Below are 19,115 nucleotides of genomic sequence, written 5' to 3'. Positions count from 1 at the left end.
ACCCCTTATTTATATTGTTGTGCCCCTATTACCCCCATATTTTGATTTCTGTGCCCCATAGAATCCCTCTATTGTTATTTTTGTGGCTTTATATTATTATTGTTAGGTCGGCTGGATTATATTGTGACTCCTTAGACTCCTATATATAGAAAGGAGGTTTTGTCATTTGAATCATCCAAGAATTGTTCATTTATGTAATGTAAAGGAGGTTGCCCCCTCGAAGAGGCTGAATTCTAAGGCGTGGATTTATCTTTTCTATCTTTTCTTGAGCTGGTTTCATAACATTTGGTATCAGAGCTTTGGATTCTAGGGTTTCGCTGCTCCAAACAGGTCATCGTGGCATTTTCGCTATAACTTTTTTTCTGTGACGTTTCAGAAGTCACAAAAAAAAACCCATTTGAGAAGAAATCGCGCTGAACCTTGGGTCTGAATTTCAAAGCTTTTTGCGTGATATTTGTGGAGATATGATCTGAGGAAGTTGGTCTTTTTGCAGACTCCTGAATTACATTCAAAACAGGTGACCTGGGGAAAATCGTCATAACTTTCTCTCTGGGAATCAGATTGAAATTTTGTAAGAAGGTACAGAAAGAGGACAGACTGTAGTTTCTTGTATATCGTTTTCAGAACCAAATATCAAAAATTGTACACGTGGCACTTCATACAACTTCGCTCTTCTGGAAAGGTCTATAATCAGGTCATCTTGGGAGATTGTGCATAACTCTTTCTTGGAGAATCCAATTTGGATCAGACTGGTGGCATTGGAAAGAGGACACAGAGAACTACTACAGGTCACACATTCAGAACTAGATGATTGGAATGTACAGAGATACATCAGAGGCAATATCAAGCTCCTACAAAGTGAAAAAAGGTGTGTAGATTTTTTTAAATTTTTGCTTAAGCTTGGTTTGAAAATTTATTTTGAAGGAATTCAAAGGGCATAGTAGAGCATTATTATCGGTAACTGATGCCCCGAGGAAAGAAAATGCAAACACCTAGTAAGGAACCTGAAAGCTCTAGCATGACTCATGAAGAAGAGGAAGAAATGCTACATGATATATCAAAATTACAAGAACAAGTGCAACAAATGTCACGCTCACAAAAGTTAACAGAAGCTAAGATAAATGGCGTGGAAGCTAAGATGAATGGCATGGAAGCTAAGATGGACAATTTGAAGATAGATTTGAACACAAATTTGAAGACAGGCATGGCAGATTTGAAGACAGATTTGACAAATTTTCTACAAGAAATACTTACTAATGGTGAAAAGGTAGTAAAGGAAACTCATGATGAGAACAAAAGAAATGTTAATCATGATTCCATAGATGCTAATGTTGGATCGAAGAATCACCATATTCCAAAAATCGATATGAGGAAGTTTGATGGCAAGGATCCCGCCACATGGATATTACAGATGGAGCAATTCTTCGATCTCAATAATGTGCAAAATGCACAAAAGGTACGTATGGCAACTGTATATTTGGAACCAAATCAGTTTGTATGGTATCAATGGCTTTGTTCTCGTAAACAATTTATCACTTGGGCAATTTTTACGGAAGAATTGATAGCACATTATGAGGATACAAAAAGCAACACTTTTTTTAGCCAATTGATAAGTCTCAAACAAAAGGGTTCAATAATGGAGCACATTGAGGAGTTCCAAAAATTGAACATAAGGGTAAAAGATATTCCAGAGGAGCATAGGATTGATGTGTTCATAGGGTCTTTAAAGGATAATATCCAACATGATGTTTGCCTTTGGGAACCTGATTCATTAGAGAAGGCATTCAGGTTAGCAAGAAAAATGGAAAGCAAAATTATGGCAACTAGGAAGCATACCACTCACAACTATAAAGACGGAAGTGTTGTTGCCCCTAGTCTTCCACAACCTACAAGGTTGACACCACAACAATTGGAAGAAAAAAGAGCAAAAGGGCTTTGTTACAGTTGTGATAGCAAATACACAAAAGGTCATAAGTGTGCTGAGAAGAAATTATTCTACATAGATTGTGAAGAGGAAGAAGAAAAGGAGCAAGAAAGGTCAAAAGAAGAGGATATACTCCAGGAACAAAGCCTAGATGAAGAACAAATAAATCCGACCATATCTTGTAATGCATTGGCGGGAATTACCACTCCTCAAACCATCAAGATAGAAGGACAAATCAAGAAGAAAAAGGTAATAGTGTTGATTGATTCAGGAAGCACCCACAATTTTATTCATTGTAGGGTAGCAAAAGAATTGAATTGCTTCCTATATCCAGCACCAGAGTGTCAAGTGATGATTGCAAATGGAGGAACAATAAATTGCTCTGGAAAGTGCCATAATATCAAGCTATCCATGGGAGAATATGTATTGACTAGCCCAATGCTTTCCATTCCAATGGGAGGTGCTGATGTTGTACTAGGAGTCCAATGGCTACAATCCTTGGGTACAATAGCTTTTAATTTTCAAGAACTTTTCATCAAATTTTCTACGGAAGGAAAGGAAGTTGAATTAAGGGGTATTGCAGGGAAACCAAGAAAGATAATCAGCTCTAATGGCATGACAAAGCTTCTAAAAAAGGAGCAAAGAGGTGTAATTGCACAATTATGTTCGCTAGATGTTTCCACATTGGAATCATCTATTTCTCCAGATCTCCAAAAAGTCCTGGACAATCATTCCAAGGTATTTGAGACTCCCAAAGGTCTCCCACCTATGCGTGATCATGATCATGCTATTCATCTGATTCCAGGAAGTGTTCCTCCAAACATCAGGCCGTACAGATATCCCTGTGTCCAAAAAAGTGAAATTGAACGTATGGTTGCAGAAATGCTAGAGGCTGGTATAATTCAACCAAGTCAAAGTTCTTTCTCAGCTCCAGTAGTATTGGTGCACAAGAAGGATGGATCATGGCGCATGTGTCCGGATTATAGGGAGCTCAACAAGCTCACTATTAAAGATAAGTTCCCCATTCCTGTCATTGATGAATTACTGGATGAATTGCATGGATCAATTTACTTCACCAAGTTGGATCTTCGTTCGGGATATCATCAAATCAGAATGAAGATTGAAGACATTCCGAAAACGGCATTTAGAACTCATGAGGGTCATTATGAATTTTTGGTCATGCCTTTTGGCCTTACCAATGCACCTTCAACATTTCAAGGTTTGATGAATTCAATTTTCAAACCATTCCTTAGAAAATTTGTGTTAGTATTTTTTGATGATATACTAATCTACAGCAAGTCTTGGAAGGATCATGTTGAACATGTTGACAGGGTGCTACAACTATTGGAGGAGAAACAATTATATGCAAAAAGATCCAAATGTTTCTTTGGAGTCCAGGAGGTGGAATATTTGGGTCATATTGTATCTCATGAAGGAGTTAAGGTAGACCCTAGCAAAATTAAAGCCATTAAGGAATGGAAAATCCCCACATCCATAAAGCATCTGCGAGGATTTCTTGGGTTGACAGGGTATTATCGCAAGTTTGTTAAGAATTATGGGAGAATAGCAGCACCTCTAACAACATTATTGAAGAAAGATTCATTTTCATGGACTCCGGAAGCAACAAAGGCCTTTGAACATCTTAAAGAGGCAATGTGCCAAGCACCGGTCTTAGCTACACCGGACTTCACAAAAACCTTTATTGTGGAATGTGATGCTTCAGGAAATGGAATTGGTGCTGTTCTAATGCAAGATGAAAGACCCATTGCTTTTGAAAGTCGTCCAATCAAGGGAAAGTTTTTAAGCAAAGCTATTTATGAGAAGGAAATGTTGGCAATACTCCATGCACTTAAGAAATGGCGACCCTACCTAATGGGAAGACACTTCAAGGTAAAAACGGATCATGATAGCCTTAAATACTTTTTAGAACAAAGATTATCCTCTGAAGAGCAACAAAAGTGGGTCACAAAGATGTTGGGTTATGACTTTGAAATCATCTACAAAAAAGGGAAGCAAAATGTGGTGGCAGATGCACTCTCAAGAAAGGATGAGGATGTGGAAGCATTGTTGTGTGCCATTTCTATTATCCAACCAGATTGGATAAACGAAGCAAGGGAGGAATGGAAGAATGACGAAGAAGTGTGGGCACTTATTCGAAAGCTACAACAAGATTCCAGTACTTCTGATACATTTAGCTGGCAAAATGATTCGTTATGGTACAAAGATCGCTTATACCTCTGTAAGAATTCCCAGCTAAAACAAAAGATTCTTATGGAATTGCACACTTCTCCCTTAGGAGGGCACTCAGGATTTTTAAAAACTTACCACAGGGTTAAGAAGGAATTTTTTTGGGATGGCCTTAAATCAGATATTCAAAAGTTTGTGGCAGAATGTTTGGTTTGCCAACAAAATAAAGTTGAAACAATTAAGACACCGGGTCTATTACAACCTTTATCCATTCCAAGCCAACGTTGGGAGGAGGTTTCAATGGATTTTATCACAGGTTTACCCAAGTCTGAGGGAAAGAGTGTCATCATGGTGGTAGTTGACAGACTTACCAAGTATGCACACTTTTGTGCATTATCACATCCATTTAAAGCCAGTACAGTTTCTACTGCATTTATGGAAACAATTCAAAAGCTACATGGAAACCCAAAGATTATTGTAAGTGACAGAGATCCCATTTTCACTGGAAATTTTTGGACAGAATTATTTTCTTGTCTTGGTACTCAGTTAGCTCATAGCTCATCTTATCATCCTCAATCTGATGGGCAAACTGAGATAGTAAACAAATGTTTGGAAGGATATCTTCGTTGCTTTGTATCTGATAAACAGACACAATGGGTCAAATGGTTGCCTCTGGCTGAATGGTGGTATAACACTTCCTTCCATACAGCAACAAAAATGACCCCATTTATGGCACTTTATGGGTATCAACCACCATCCATCACATCATATTTAAGAGAAAATTCTAAGGTTCAGGCAGTGGAACATCACATCGAACATCAACAACAAGTCCTCCAACTCTTAAAGGATAACCTCGTGTTGGCACAAAATAGAATGAAACAACAGGCAGATCAACATCGCAGTGAAAGAAGTTTTGATGTAGGTGATTGGGTATTCCTACGGCTACAACCATATAAGCAAATGTCCCTAAAGCAAGCTAAGAAGGATAATAAATTATCACCAAAGTATTATGGTCCGTACAAGGTGTTGCAAAAGATTGGTACTATGGCATACAAATTGGAGCTTCCTGCAGCTTCTCGATTGCACCCAGTTTTCCATGTTTCATGTTTAAAGAAGGTTATAGGTGACAAGCTCCCAATTCAAACAATATTGCCAGAACTTGACGAGGAAGGAAAAATTATATTGGAACCGGAAGCAGTCACAGAAACAAGAACTCGACAGCTACGAAATCGATCAATTTCAGAGTATCTTATCAAGTGGAAGAACTTATCCGCTGAAGATTCCACATGGGAGGATGAGAATTTTATGCAGAAGTATCCAGAACTACTCAAGCGTTGAGGACAACACTTTTTTGAAGGAGAGGGGCATGTTGGGTCCCTATAATACTAGTGATTACCCCATTACTATTGTAGTTATACCCCTTATTTATATTGTTGTGCCCCTATTACCCCCATATTGTTATTTCTGTGCCCCATAGAATCCCTCTATTGTTATTTTTGTGGCTTTATATTATTATTGTTAGGTCGGCTGGATTATATTGTGACTCCTTAGACTCCTATATATAGAAAGGAGGTTTTGTCATTTGAATCATCCAAGAATTGTTCATTTATGTAATGTAAAGGAGGTTGCCCCCTCGAAGAGGCTGAATTCTAAGGCGTGGATTTATCTTTTCTTGAGCTAGTTTCATAACAGGCTCTTTCTTGATTATCAATAAGGCTATTCAAGTTTTCCTCCATACACTTGTGTGATTGATGTTTTATGCATTTGTGTGGTTAATATACATCTGATCCTATATTGATTATGATAATAGATCTATGTTCTCGTATAGTGTTATGCTGCTTTGATTCTACAGGTACTCTATGAAGCTGGGTATACAAGAAAGCAAGTAGCAAAGGACTATCAGAAGGGAGAGGAATCGAGCAAGGAACCAAGCGCAAGACAAAGGTTGGTCTCCTTTATTCTTCTCTCATCTATCTCTCATAAAGGAAAACGAAAGTAGTTTTAGTTTGTTTGTTTCTAAGGTAGCTACCAGCCTTAGTGGGATTAGCAGCTCTGCATAGACACTATTCCCGGTAACAACCCCCCGCTCAGTATTTTCTAACAAATGACACACAAAAGATTCATCAAACAAAATATCTCAGAAAACCAAAATCTTTCACTGAACCAAAATTGCAAATCTTTCTCAAAACAATAAGAAGAAACAAAAAGAGGCAACTTCAAGAATGCAAATGAAGCAATGAAAAGATTGGATATTAAGGCAAGTTGAATAAAAATCTCTGTTCTAGATGTATAGAAAAGTCAGAAACTTTACCAAAAGGTTTGAAATCCAAACTCAAAATTATAATACTTCACAAAATAGCAAACCCTAGGTTGACAAAATATTTTTGCAATTTGAGACAAAGAAACCAACACGAGCAAGAAACCAAATCATTCCAAACTACAAATGAATCTAAAAGGGCAAGAAAGACAGGTAACTTCCCAAAATTGGAGTAAATTTTTTGAAAAAATCAAATTTTACCAGATATACGCGACTGTGTATAAGGAAAGTTGCATCTATATGCAACTGTGTCTATGGAGACGCGTGTGTACATGGGTTTGTTTGGAAGAAACTACGTGTATATGCGACTATGTACAAAGAAAAATGCGTATATGCAGAAAAATAGGGAAAAATAAAAAGTACAGGCCTGATCCAAAAGATGAAACTCACTGCCCATACTGCAAATGAATCAATAAGACTGGAAAAATTGAGAAACAAGATAGGGGAGTCCAGATCAAGAATAAAACAACCCTTCTAGGAAATACAAGATTGTATTCACCAATGGAGTCACCAATTCTGTCAGTGGGAGAAACCTCCCTTAGGTAAGGGTTGACAACCCCAATAGATTAAAGGTAGAATATCAACAAGAATCACTCATTCAAGAAAGAAAACTATGAAAACTACTAAAGTTGGGTTTGTGAAGAATACCCATAAGGTCCTATGTATGATGTTGATCATGTAGGGTCCAAACTCTATACTTCCTCCAAAGTGTTCGGACCTACAACACAAACCAGATAAGCATATACATAGCAAGTAGTTTAAATAATGTGAATAATAAACATGTTAGATCATCAAGTATAGATATATAAAGCATGATATCTTAGACATGAATTATAAAAAACATGAGATCACAACATTTCAAGAACAAGACAGATCTTCTTTATTAACATCAACAAATAGGAGTGGAAGAATACAACCTGATCTGACCATGGCACCAATGAACCTTCCTCTGGATCCATCCAACCCAAGCCTCAAAGATCACCTCTCAACATGTGCAAAAGGATGTCATATAATGGAAGATTAACATCTCTGCAAGGAAACAAGGGTTTCCGATGACTGGGAATGTAGGAGTCACAGGGAAAATCAGACTTGATCTGGGGAAAAAAATACTATAATGTCAATATCCTATTTCCTTCCATGTTGTAGGCCTTCCCATGAGGTGTATAAATACCACCAGAAATCAGTTGATTCAGTTAGGCCATGATATTTTGTAGGTGGGCTTTAGGTGAAACCCGTAAACCCTACCCGAGAAAAAAGAAATATTTTATTTTTTTCATATTTTAAATTATCTACACGGGTTTAGTATTATGGTACCCGTCTGTACACACACTTTTATAAGGGCAGAGTCGCATATGGATTTTCTTTTTTCTTTTTTTAATAAATGACCAAGTCTGAATGGGAAAGGGCTGACCAAGGTCATATAAGAGCATAATAACTACAGGAGTTTTGAATAATTCTATAACAATGTTGCTCATCTGATCCATAGGGAGAGTCTCATGAACTGTAGTTTACCATCTTTCTAGTCATCTTTGATGTTCTTCTTGCAAGTATACCATGTCAGCTAAACCAAAATATAAACATAATCAACATACCTCAGTATAGTTCAGGAAGGATATCTCATCTACAAGACCAACTAGATTAGCACAATACATGTATAATCATAATCATAGAGTATATGATCATTTCAACCATTGCTAGTTATCAATACATACCATATTGACCACATACCATGACCTCATGCACAACAACTATCACCATGTCAATGTATGCATAACAACACATAAACATTGACATGAATAACTAATGCATAACTGACACACACTCATGACGACCACAACCAACAACAACACCATTAAATTTCACATGGAGACACAACTACAACCATGAAAATCACCATGCATATGCAACAAACACATAAACGACCAACACAAAGAACACATATGCAATTGACATGTATGCATGACCAACACACTGCCCATCTAGTCCAAGGGGTGAACCAAGCTCTGACACGACTTTGTAACCACCCTCCTCCCACATTTACCCAAGTTAACTGGTCCAGTGGGGTAAACATGTAAAGAGGAGGCTACTATGATGTGATTAAACTCCCCATGTCCAGTTAAGGAAGTGGAACTGACAAAACTAACCCAATTTGAACTTTCACACATGCTACATAACCTTCAGGAGTCAACCAACCCTCCTAGGTGACCAACCCCTAAGGTAACTTGACATTTTATTAATCTAGACCCTCACTCACTCCCATTACAAGCCACGCATGTGACTGAGACCTTCCATTTGATCCCACAACAATGAATGCCAATGATTGTGGACTTTTCTCAACAGTTCTTATCTAGTGACCCTCGATTTTGAGCCACTTTTTCAGGGCTAGGTCTCAGGCCACTTCCCAGAACTTCATGAAACTTATAGAAATGATAATAACATTGTAACAAGGTTAATAATGAAAAAATTAATACAAATAATTTATCTAACCCATACTAGCCATGACAAGAATTTCATCAAACATGTCACAAATATGTAATCTATGGGTCATAACAACATATCTGAGCATAGGGGTTTCATACTTATCTAATATTCATAATCAAGCATTGATGCTTTATCACAATAGATGCATTATCATCTATTAGGTCATATATTCATTTTTCATTCATTTACTAATCAAAATATGATGAGATCCAAACATCATCCATGTCTTAAAACATAATCATAACCAACATAAATAACAATGATATGATAGCCATTAAAACCACATATGAACCAATACATTTACACATAAAATACCAAGGAGAAGAATCTCTTGTTCATGAATGCATAATGCAACCGGGTCTGGGACTTCCACGTACCACCCCGCCATAGATTGGCTGACCAAATCTTTCTTTCAACAAATCACCCATATTCCATATTCCAAGTATGAATGTGGGACCTACAAAAAAACCAACCAGGGCTTCCTCAGGCTTTATCGCAATCCCCACCGAATCAGTAGGCCCAAACTCTCATCAATACAACTAGGCTTTACCGTAGTCCCCACTAGATCACCAGGCCCTAAACAAGCATGGATGCCTCCAGATCTCTCCACCTAAACCGTGAGGAATTTGTCTATCTCAACCTCTTGGCTTTATTGGTATCCCACCATTATCGGTCAAGGGATTCCTACGCCTACTAGGTCACCACTCTCTAGGCCTTACCATGTATCCTGCCATAATTATTCAAGGGATTCATAGGCCCAATCACGAGTACTCCCCTCTAAGCTTTATTGTGTATCCCATCTTGGGATTCCTAGGCTCAATCAAGGGTATTCACCTCAAAGCTTTACCGTGTATCATGTCATTCACCCATAAAGGATTCCTAGACTCAATTAAAGTTTTCACAACCAAGATTTATCGTGTATTAGGCCTTGTGAATAATCTTGAGACCACCCCACTTAACTATGAGTCCATCTGGAAATCCATAATGGCAAGGCAAGGCTGAAGAACATTATCACACCTAGAAAAACCCATGCCAATGATGGCAAGAGAACCAAATACACACATGCATGTACCATGCATGCCAAATCTAGAAAGGAAATCACACATACAAATCGATACCTGCAAGTAAACCCATTGTAGTTACTTGATCTTAGTCTTCCTTGCTTGATCTTTGCTTCCCTTTGCCTTCTTTGTCCTTCCTTTTCTTTTCTTGATCCAATGATGAAGTGCTCCAAGAATGCTCTAAGTGTCCAAGAGTGAGAGAGAGAGAGAATAGAGAGAAAGCTCCAAAACTGAACTGACAAAAGGTAACAACTAATCCTCAAAATAAATTTTATTAATGAGGCCTCTATTTTCTTCATTTTCCATTATTTTCCTTCATTTTCCTCCTCACAGGCAACCTATCACATTTTACCTTCCTTTTCTCCTATTTTCCTTTATTTTCATAAAAAATTGCCAATTAATGCATCTTGCCTTTCCAAATCCTTTTCCATTGCCTTTGCCAATTTCCTTAGCCATAATAAACCAAATGAACAACCACACTAGGATGCTTTTTCCCAACATTCATCTTGGAATACGTGTCTCATGACCTTGGTTATTATTTTTCCTTTATTAACTTTATTTACATGGATTTTTTACCATGGCTATTACAGGATTCTTTGGCAAGGTATATTCTTCCTTGTTTTGTCTAGGAGATTCTACAATACCACTTCTACAAAAATGTGCTATGTTCCCATCATCGTCACAGTTATAAAATACAACATTATAATCAAATAAGGGAGAAAATAAATTATAGTTTCTAAAAAACCATAAGTACTTATGTTTCTTTTCCATACATTATTGTTTCTTATAATATTTGATTTATGACCAAAATGATTGCAAGCAAAAAAATAAACAAAGAAGGAGTTTTGGTACTAAGTTGTATGAGATGACCTTGATAAAAATGATCTTATGAATTTATCCTTGTCCTTGTGAAGAAGATCGGATTTATGTTGGAATCCATTTTATTTCTTCATGTTGCCTTCATTTTTTCTGAATCTTTTGAGAACATCAAGATAGCGTTTAGATTTTCTTTCATTTAATTTCTTTAGTGGCTTTGTAACTCGAGAATTTGAATCTAGTTTAGATGTCTTTTGATTCATATAATAGCCAACGCTAGTCTTAATGAATGGTGACCTTTGAAAAATTATGATATCATCAAATACTTCAACGGTATGTTTAGACTTCAAGCTTTTATTTATCTCACTAGTTAACATCTCTAGCTCATTTCTTAAGGAAACAATTTTAGCTTCCAACTTTTCACAATTTTCTTAATTTTTCTTTAGATAGACTCTTACCACTTCTTCTATCCTTTTTCTTCCTCTAGTTGAATCTTTAGGTTGACAATAATCTTCTATATATATATTCAAACAATGGATTTTTGTTTGTGGAGAAACCTTTTTGAATAACCATGTGTGTTTTTAAGATCTACCTTCTTGTGGTTAGACTATTTTTAAAGGAACGTACTCTGATAATAATTGTCAAGCACACACTTATACTAAGAGGGGGGTTGTGAATCAATATAAGATTTTTTTAGTGATGAAAATATTCATTAGCAATAAGAAAATAATAAAATATGATATCTATTAACTATAGAACATGGAACACAAGAGTTTACATGGAAATCATTTTGGGATAAAACCATAGAACTTCTCTTTATAATTTTTTTTAGGAACCAACCTATTGTTACAAATATTTGTAAGCACCAACGTACTAGAGATATCAATCCCCATTGGTACAAACCTTGGTATTTACCAGTCTACTCTTATATATCTTTGTAAACACCAATTTGTAGGAGATATCAATCCCCATTATTGCAAATATTCATAGGCACCAACTTATTAGAGACACCAATCCCCACCATTGCAAATAATTGAAATAACCCACTTCGCTAAGTCTACTTGCTACTTTTTCTTTTGCCACGTCTACTTACTTCCTTTACATTCACCAATTTTTCTCACTACTTCTTCCTTTACTAGGTCTAATGACTACTTATGTTTTCACCAGTTCTGACAAAAAAATGATTCTCCAAATGAAATTTAAAATAACTTTCCCATAACTTGATGTTTTTGGATTCTTCTCAAGAATGTAATTGTATAGCATGCTACCTATTCAATTTTTCAAATCTTATTTTGAAGTTTTTACCTAAGGTACTTCTATATGTCTCCTCAAATCTATAAAAAATTCATATCCTAATAGTCTTGGAATATTTTTTTATAGAAAATAAGTCAAATTAACCTATTTGAAATTCATTTTAGGACCATTTAGAAACCTTAAATTCCATAAGGCATATACCCAAACATATAGCAAACCAAAATTTGAATATTTTATCTTAAGTACTTGTATATGTCTCTCAGATCTCTACAAATTTCGTTGTCTGAAATTTTCCAAAAACGATTTTTTAAAAAATTGTGAGCCCAACCTCTTTGAAAATGATTTTAGGTCCATTCAAAAATATTAACTTAAATAGAGGATATCTCTGAAAGTATAGCGAACTAATGTTTAAAATTTTGACTACAAGTACCAAGAGATCTCACCTCCATCTCAAAATTTCATTGTTTGAAATATCCTAGAAAACAAGCTATAGAAAATGCCAAATTTTCCTATTTGAAACTAATTTCAAGAGCATTCAAAAACCCTAACTTCTATAGGGTGTATCTTAGAATGTATATCAAACCAATGTCTCAAATTTTTTACCACATGTAGCGAGAGATATGACCTTTGTCTCCTCAAAATTCCACAGTTTGAAATGTCCCAAAAAAATTACAACAATTATTAGATGACTACTTTGAAACAGACTTCAAGGGTAATCACAACCCCTAACTTTTATAGCTTATATCTCATAAAGAATAATCAACCAATATCTATAATTTTAACTAGATATTCCCCTTGATCTCTTCTCAATATGCTCCAAATTTCATCATTTGAACCATCATAGAAAAAGCCAAGACAAAGCATTCACTCCACAAATAACAATTTTTCTTATATACATTTACTTTCAATGCTTTTTCCTTTTATACATTCTCATACCCCTCCATAAAAAGACATGTTTATTAAAAAGTCACTTGAATTCATTGATTAAATAATTAATTCCCCTTACTATTTCATTTTTCCATATACTATGAGATAATACCATGGGCTTCACAAACTATGGATTTGAAACCACCATTTTACTTTTTCACACACACATACACTACTTACTTTAAATATTTAAAACTTAAAAAAATAGGATAATTAATGTTCTTATATTTAGTGACTATAAACTATGTCTTATCATTATTGGTTTCATGATTTTACAAACTATAAAAATCAGTATCATTTTTAGTGTCTTTAAAAATTAAAGTTATTATTTCTACAATATTTTTGACTATTGTAAAAGGACATTCCAAGAGAAAATGTTTTTCATCCTTCACTTTCTCAATAATTATAAGAATCACCAATAATTATATTGCATAATATTTTAAATATTATACTCAATTTTAATATACAATTTTTATTAACAAATATTTTTATTTTAAGAATAATATTAATGACCATCATTATAATATATAAACAAATGAAATAGAGAAAACATGCTAAAAATAAATAACTTCTCACAATTGTAAAGTTAAAAATATGTTAAATTATTTTTTACTTTTGTAAAAGTACATTCAAGGATAGAATGTTATTCATCCTCCATTTGCTTAATAACCATAAAACTACCAATATTTATATTCCATAATATTTTAAGTATTATTTTCAATTTCTCATAGAAATTTTATAATAATAAAAAATATTTTAATTTTAACAATAATCTTAATAACAATTATTATAATCTATGAAGAAATGAAATATTCAAAAAGTGCATAAAATAAATTATTCCATGGGTGTTACCCAGATCCGGGACTAGGGTCCTCTAGTTATCCATTTCTTCCTCTGTCTCACTTCCTTGTTTTACCTCCTCTTCCCATTCTTCCAGCAATTTTCGGATTCTAGCATCCGTCCCTTCTTGGTAAGCCCCCGCTGCTTTGGTGATGAGATTTTCTACTAAATTCTGACCATTACGTGGTTCCAGATTCTCTAGCGCTTGCTTTGCGAGCCGCAGACATGGCTGTGCCCCAAGACCCCTACCAGTTGCTTCCCCCACCCGTTCCTACGAGCATCTACTCCTCATGCATTTCCTCACCACAATCAAGCTCCCCCCTGACCTTGTTTACAGAGCGCGGAGCTTCACAACCCCACAACAAGCAATTGCCCCCTAGTAGTCATGGGTTTTACCCATTTGACAGAAGGTATGGACACAAAACTAGGCAATGGAAAGAAATTGCCTTCCCCATTGCCACCAGCAATTTTCTATCCCCCAAATTCTCTTACTAGTTACCCTCCTTTCACCCCGACAAAACCCCAACCAGAACATAATTACAATGTTGAAGTGGAGCCAAATTACATACCCGAAGTCCACAGGCGTTCGTCGTCGGCCTTAGTTCTTCATGTTCTGGCGTCCTCCCACTACATGTAAGGCCACCCTTCTCCACTAGCTTTCTTTCTAACATTGCACATCAAGTTACCTCTCCTGCCAATATACCCTGCCTTACCTCCAGTCCTGCCACCTTGCCCACCTCCCCAACATGCATTCATGTCAAGGGGTCACCGCACCCCCTGCCTTGAGCATGTGGGCGATGGCAGTATTAAAATCCCAGGTACCATTCATGACTGCACCCAGGTTGTCCCAACTGTGGTCCCGCATCCCGATCGGGATAATATTTGTTCTATTATTTATGTCAATGACATTTTAATGATAAGTGTATCTTCATGTGGTAAATACCATCGAGTTCTTTTATTAATCGTTGAGTGGAGTGAATAAGAAGTGAGGTAAGAGGATATGTTAGGTAGGTTTAATGATTTTAAATATTTTTCAAATTTTTAATTATTTAATTAATGTTTTTCTTTATATTTTATTTTTTATTAATAGTTAAAACTTGTGTTTTGGTTATTTAATTTAATTATTAGTTAATTTGATTTGATCTTTTTATTTTTTATTTAATTTTAATTTTAACTTATTATAATAATAATTGTAATTATTTATTTAAAATTAAGATATTAATTTTTTAATTAGTATAATAGTTATTTTATTACAAGTTATAATAATCATTACAATAATATATCTGATGCAGGGCAAACATGAAAATTGAAGGAGTGATTTTTTATTATGAGAATATGAGAGAAAGTTATATAACGAGGGAGACATGAGGCGAAACTGACAAAAGGAGCCAAGATCTAATTAGGGTCAGATTGACGATAACATTCAGCACTAACTAGGGATGATGCTCCCCTACAAAGGATCAAGAACGTATACCAAATGCCTTCACATTAGCCATGGAGTCGACTTATGAGGACAAGACAACTCAAGGACAAAACGTAAAGCAAAAGAAGGAAAGTATTTGCATCTCAAAGTTTTGATTTATCAAAAACAAGAATGAAATAAGAGTTAGACATATGAGATCCACAACATGAAAAAATTAACAAGTGTTGCGAATATTCAAAAAATATTTGTTCATAATTTTCAGTTTATCGAGTAATTATAATACCGAGTTAGGGCACATGATTGTATTTTAGTATATGTCATTCTTCATAAGAGCATTCAACACTATAACAAGTCATACCTTTTTGTAGTTAATTATCAAGAAAATACATAAGTCATAGAACTAATTAAGATTCATAAGAGTGACTTCCATTTTTTAGTAAAGTTTTATTGAAACTAGGGAGACTAGTTGTCAGGGATTTTGGTTCCCCTTTGGTCACATGAAATGAGTTTCCAGAATCGTATGTCACTCCACTGCCAATGAGCATCCATAGCCCCGATGTAGTCATCCACTATCCTAAGATGAGGAACTCTCTGAACTCTTGTTTTACCCTTCATGTTAGAGATCTTCGTTAAATATATTTAGCAAATATAACATTCACAGCATGGGAGGATTACGCACTGGAGTTAGTCCAATATCATAGACCTTGCTCTACTGCAAGTGAGTGTCCATAGCCCCGATGGAGATATCAACATACCCCATCGAAAGTTACCTCAACAGAAGGAATGGGAGGATTACAGACTAGATTTTAATGTAGAACCATTGGCCTTACTTTCCTACCAATGAGAATTTATAGTTTTGATGGAGATACTAGCATGCCCCACACAAGAAAACATCGATTCCTATACCAAGGGTAGTATGGTGATAAGGGAGGGTCTCATGCATGGCTATAATATAACTAGTCCTACCAAAGTTTCAATTATATTTTATGAAAGCCCAATCTTATGGTTATAGGTCTAGCTCTTATGACACAATGCAATCCCTTAGTATTTATGTGCAAATAGCATGAAAGAGAGTTGTGGTGAGCAATGTTAAACATGAAGAAGAAATTAAAGAAATTGAGATTTGATCCCTTTAAATATTGTTACCCCTTAAACATGATTTACAAACAAGGTCTTTAAATAAGTATTAAAAACTCGTTAATATAGTTCGTACTAAGAATTCATAGATGTGTATTCCATTCTACTACGATCGCATAAAGACTCTTCAAGATGCAAAAACCTTCATCTTTATTGATTCTAAACCTAGTAAGAATAAAAGTTTTATTTATGTACATGGTTTACATAAAATATGTTTCAATGACAATATTTATCAAAGAAATCGAAAATCCAGTGTAGCCAAACATAAATTTTATAATGACAAGCTTCCTAACATTGGGCTCCATTCTTAACCAAAATTGTAGTATAGGAAGTAAAGAGTAAGATTTTTCAACTAACTCGCATCCTAGAAGAGAGTAGATATAAAAGCAACATGAAATTGATGTTCTTTTAAAAACTTGATTCATCCATTCCTCCACAAAGTCATGATATCCCATTTGAAAATTTAAATGATCAAGATTTTCAAGCATGAATTTTTTAACAATTATTTCACAAGAGGGATTCTTGTTGCTTTCTGAGATGGTGATAGAGTTAGTCCCACAAAATCCTTCAGATTCATGATTTAAAACATATAAAGAGTATTCTTCAAAACAGTCATCATGTTTCAAATCAAAGCTTGTAGTACTATGATCAAATTCCTTAGTACATTGCAAAAGAGATTGTAAATGAAAATAATTATTGTCATTATATGATGCAACAACCTCAAATTTTGAATAAAAGTGTCATCATTAGAAACATGGGAAACTATGTTTTCCTCATTATAAGATTTATGTTCTGAAAACCATGAATTTAAATCATGATTATATTGTAGGATATTACATCGATTATAGCTATAATAACTAGGAGGATATGAAAGGAAATAATTGATACATTCAATTTCATTTTCATTTATAAATTCATTTTCCTCATAGTTATCATAAACATGTTGTGAAGATATTGATTCAATTAAGTTATCATAGCCCTCATTCTGACAAGTATTAAAAATATCTAAAGTATGTTCAAAACAAGAACTAAACTCGTGATCATATTGTAAGTCTACTTCATGACTCAATTCATCATCATATCGATCATAAACAGGAGGTTGGGAAAACTCAACATGAACATCAGGTGAAGTTGAGTCAAAATAGTCAAAGATAAGTTCATGTAATAGCTTCCCTGCGACATCACAAAAAGGTTTAAGAATATGATCAATAGGTGGAAGAATCTCTTTGTTTATCAGTTGTTGTTGAGGATTTTCAAGAATACGTAACATAATGTCTGATTAGTTAGGTGTAGAATCAAATATTTCAAATGCAACCTCTCCTATATTACTATTATTATTATCATCCTCTAAGCATGAAATCAAAGATAGATTAGATCCACTAGGAGATATATAATATGAAGATTTATTTAAGAATAAATGTGTTATATGATATCATATTAAAGAAAGAGAAATGTTTTGTTCATGATATTCAAGATTTGACAACACATCCTGTTCATTAATAAATGTCATAAAAGGTGATTTTTGAAGGTTTTCAAAAATAGATTCATTAATGTTTCCTTCTATTTCAAATTCATAATCCATTTGGGTTTCTTCATTGTTATCATCATATTGATTTTCAAGGTTATTATCATCATTATATTTGCAATAGTCAAAGTCAAGTAATCCTATAGGATACATACATTTATGATAGTCACGAAAACTTGTATGAAAACCTTTGAGAGAGGAAATTGTACCAGGAGGGATACTTTTGTACCACTTTCGAGCATCGCCTTCCAAGGACATCATGAATAACTTCATTAGAACATCTTCATGGTGTATCCCCATCTTTGGAATGCACTTGTGGAAATCTCTAAGATGTTGTGTCGGATTTTCACCATCGTCATTTCGAAAATGGGGCAGGTAAGCATCCCATATTTCTATGTCTGGTGACTCATGTGGACAATCTGCAACATCAGAAAAATTCAAAGGAGCAAAATGTGAAGAAATCCATGAAACCGTCATTGAAACAAAATCTACAATAAAACTAAATTAAGGAGTTGCCAGGTGAACAAATAAACAAGAAAGATTTACCTTAAACCCTATAAGGTGCATAAAATTGTAATCATGTCTACCAATGGGTCACATAATTAACCATTAACTCAGTTACCAGAGGAAACAAAATCTTTACAATTCGATCCCCGACAACGATGCCAAAATATGTTGGTGCTCAAATTGTCTCGGTAACTGAGGACAACCTGAGACCACATTACTGAGGATCCTAGATCCTCCCGCTCTAGGTGATAAGGACTGACCTCCCTTTCATCACAGTGGGTATTCCCTGGTGATAATCAAAATTGAATATTCGTTATAAAATAGTTTGAATTAAATATATTTTCTAATTAAACAAATAAATATTGCAGCTTATTGAATAAGAAGTGTTTTAAATAAAATATTTTTTTTGGGGAAAATGAGATGTTAGGTACATGTTGAAGAATCTAGGGCAAAGTGGTGTAGTGTGATTCTTTGTTACTTGATAACAATTTGTGGAGTCTTTTTACTTTTCTTGTTAGCTTATTATTCTTCCTTTCTTATTAGTGCATATGTGTGTACTTCAGCAAATTGCTATCAAAACATAAAAACAATAACACAAGATGTTGGCTCTCTGCCAAGGCCAAAACCTCTCTACTCTTGAGAGGAAAACCCTTTAGTGAATTTCTCTTATTGAAGCTTCTATTGATCAATGTCAAACCCTAGACCCCTGACAAAGA

Source organism: Pinus tabuliformis, chromosome 7, assembly GCF_031772625.1.
Source record: "Pinus tabuliformis cultivar Carrire ecotype Pingquan chromosome 7, CPIR1, whole genome shotgun sequence".
NCBI lineage: Eukaryota > Viridiplantae > Streptophyta > Pinopsida > Pinales > Pinaceae > Pinus > Pinus tabuliformis.
This window is presented reverse-complemented; position numbering follows the sequence as displayed.